Below are 3,727 nucleotides of genomic sequence, written 5' to 3' on the forward strand. Positions count from 1 at the left end.
TCTGGTGAGCGGATACAGCTGAGGGCTGAAAGAAAGGTAACTCTTGTGAATTATCTTTAAAAAAACACACAATAAAAACACAACAAAATCAAGAAAGGTATAAGCAGTCATCGGTAAACAAAACTTGTCTATTTCATGCGATGTTGTTGATAGTTGAACATGGGCTGTCTATCTGTTTCGTATTTCTTCTTCAGAACACTGAAAGAACAGAAGACACAATAAACGGATATCAAAGGTAATGTTAAAAGCACGTTACATTCATACAGGCGTTAAGAACATTGGAGACTTGAGAACAAACCAAAACCCACATTTTCCAGAAGCAGTTTTATTCCCGATGAGAGAGAGAGAGAGAGAGAGAGAGAGAGAGAGAGAGAGAGAGAGAGAGAGACAGACAGACAGAGAGAGAGAGACAGAGAGAGAGACAGAGAGAGACAGACAGACAGAGACAGACAGACACAGAGAGACAGAGAGAGTGAGTGAGAGATATTTTTAGTTTTTGTTTGTTTAATACCATTGGGACAGAACGGATCAGTAGGGAACAGTAGGGAACAGTAGGGAACAGCAGGGACTGGGTGGCCGAGTAGTAAGTGCACTTGCCTCGGAAGCGAGAGGTTGCGAGTTCGACCCTGGGTCGGGGCGTAAGCAATTTTCTTCCCCCTTTCCTAGCCCAGGTGGTGGGTTCAAGTGCTAGTCTTTCGGATGAGACGAAAAACCGAGGTCTCTTCGTGTACACTACATTGGGGTGTGCACGTTAAAGATCCCACGATTGACAAAAGGGTCTTTCCTGGCAAAATTGTATAGGCATAGATAAAAAAAAAAATGTCCACCAAATACCCGTGTGACTTGGAATAATAGGCCGTGAAAAGTAAATATTCGCCGTAATGGCTTGAGATTTACTGGCCGATGTGAATGCATGATATATTTTGTAAAAAAAATGCCATCTCACACGGCAGAAATTAGTATGTAAAGAGCTTAGAGAACGTCAAGCGCTATATAAATCTCCCATATATGCAAATAAATAAAATCAGTGTTGCTTCATATGATTGGTTCACTTTGACCAGGGTGGACGGTATCTTCAACGGTCTTGGATAAAAATTAAAAAAAACCTATCGATTGTATTTCTGTAAAATCTCGCTTGGATAACTTGCAATCGACAGTGGCCATCAACATTTAAAGGCACAGGTCTTGCTGTGGAAACAGTTCGGGTACCAGCTCAGATCTGGCTACACTATCACATGGAATATGCCCATCCCTCCAGTTGGACACATACCAAAAATCAATATCCTGGCCGGTTCTAGCCATGCAGAATTGTAAGTTTTCGATGGGGAAAAAAAAGACGAAAGAGGCAAAAAAGATGGGTTGAAGCAGCCTTGCATGCAACTGAGGTAAAAAATTAAAAAACAAGTCGCGTAAGGCGAAAAAACAATATTTAGTCAAGTAGCTGCCATTTTTCAGCAAGACCGTATACTCGTAGCATCGTCAGTCCACCGCTCATGGCAAAGGCAGTGAAATTGACAAGAAGAGCGGGGTAGTAGTTGCGCTAAGAAGGATAGCACGCTTTTCTGTACCTCTCTTTGTTTTAACTTTCTGAGCGTGTTTTTAATCCAAACATATCATATCTATATGTTTTTGGAATCAGGAACCGACAAGAAATAAGATGAAACTGTTTTTAAATTGATTTGGACAATTTAATTTTGATAATAGTTTTTATATATTTAATTTTCAGAGCTTGTTTTTAATCCGAATATAACATATTTATATGTTTTTGGAATCAGCAAATAATGGAGAATAAGATAAACGTAAATTTGGATCGTTTTATAAATTTTTATTTTTTTTTACAATTTTCAGATTTTTAATGACCAAAGTCATTAATTAATTTTTAAGTCACCAAGCTGAAATGCAATACCGAACCCCGGGCTTCGTCGAAGATTATTTGACCAAAATTTCAACCAATTTGGTTGAAAAATGAGGGCGTGACAGTGCCGCCTCAACTTTCACGAAAAGCCGGATATGACGTCATCAAAGACATTTATCAAAAAAAAGAAAAAAACGTTCGGGGATTTCATACCCAGGAACTCTCATGTCAAATTTCATAAAGATCGGTCCAGTAGTTTAGTCTGAATCGCTCTACACACACACACACACACACACACACACACACACGCACAGACAGACAGACACACATACACCACGACCCTCGTTTCGATTCCCCCTCGATGTTAAAATATTTAGTCAAAACTTGACTAAATATAAAAAGAAGTAAGTTTTCGATGAATGTATATATGAAAATCGTGTCAATCCGCAAGATCAATCAATAACAAAAATTCCAAACCGACACAAACAACATCAACATGATTGTTGGTATATGACCAAGTGGAGGGACAGACCTATCCCATGCAAACGTCTGGCCAGATCTGATGTGGAACGTGAACCGAATCGGTTACTACACGGGAAGCAATGTGGCTTCAGGAACAATTTCTACCAATGGTGGTCATCCACTTAAGCAGTATTATATAGGTACGGGCATTTTTTGAATGGGAAAATTGCGGCACGCATGCGCTACGCTGCGTGCACAATCGATGGAATACGTTGATATTGTTTTTTCAGAATTCTCCAACTTTCATGAGAAAAAACGTCCGCAAAATTAGTTCTGCTATTGTTGTTGGACTGTTCGATTTTCATGATTGTAGTTTCCGTTTTTCGTTGTTGTTCTTTCTTTGTGCTGGATTTGTTGCCTCTCTATATTTTGTGCGCGCACGGCTGTTCCTCGCTTGTGTTTTAGTGTGAGTTAAAAATAGCCCAGCAGAGGGAATATATTTTGGCTACCAACAGCTCGCTTGCCAGTTAAACACAGCTGCTTGCGCGCTATACTGGGAAATTGGCCTTCTGAGTGCATAGCACCGAGAGAGCTGCTAGCTGCGGTGTTATCTTTGCTCTGGGGACAGTATGGGTGCCAGAAATAGCATGCAGCTAAAGTAGCAGAAATGAAGCCCTGTCAACAATCAATCAATCAATGAGGCTTATATCGCGCATATTCCGTGGGTACAGTTCTAGGCGCTCAGCAGTGATGCCGTGTGAGATGAAATTTTATACGGCCAGTAATTGCAGCCATTTCGGCGCATATTTACCTTTCACGGCCTATTATTCCAAGTCACACGGGTATAGGTAGACAATTATTAACTGTGCCAAAGCAATTTTGCCAGGAAAGACCCTTTTGTCAATCGTGGGATCTTTAACGTGCACACCCAATGTAGTGTGCACGGGGGGGGGAGTTCGGACACCGAAGAGAGTCTGCACACAAAGTTGACTCTGAAATAAATTTCCGCCGAACCTGGGATCGAACTCACGCTGACAGCGGCCAACTGAATATTTATTATTTCACGTTGGTTTGTTTTATTCAGCGACCTGATTAACAAACTGTAAACACAGAAGAACAACAATCATGTTCACTGAAGACTCACGTCTGTCAAACACGTGACCAAACACGCGCATTTCCGTCAAACATTCTCCGCTCGTCGATGACGATTCAGGGATGACGTCAACAGCGTCCCCGACGAACATATGACGACAGTCGTATGACGTCAGCACACCTCTGGGCTCAATGACCTCACACGCACGAGAACTGCCAGTTTTTGAAGACACTGTCCTGACGGTGAAGTTGAGAAAACCTACAATAAGATTTAAGAAACATATCACTGACGATTTCGCATTTTCGCCTGTTAGCAGT

Source organism: Littorina saxatilis, linkage group LG16, assembly GCF_037325665.1.
Source record: "Littorina saxatilis isolate snail1 linkage group LG16, US_GU_Lsax_2.0, whole genome shotgun sequence".
NCBI lineage: Eukaryota > Metazoa > Mollusca > Gastropoda > Littorinimorpha > Littorinidae > Littorina > Littorina saxatilis.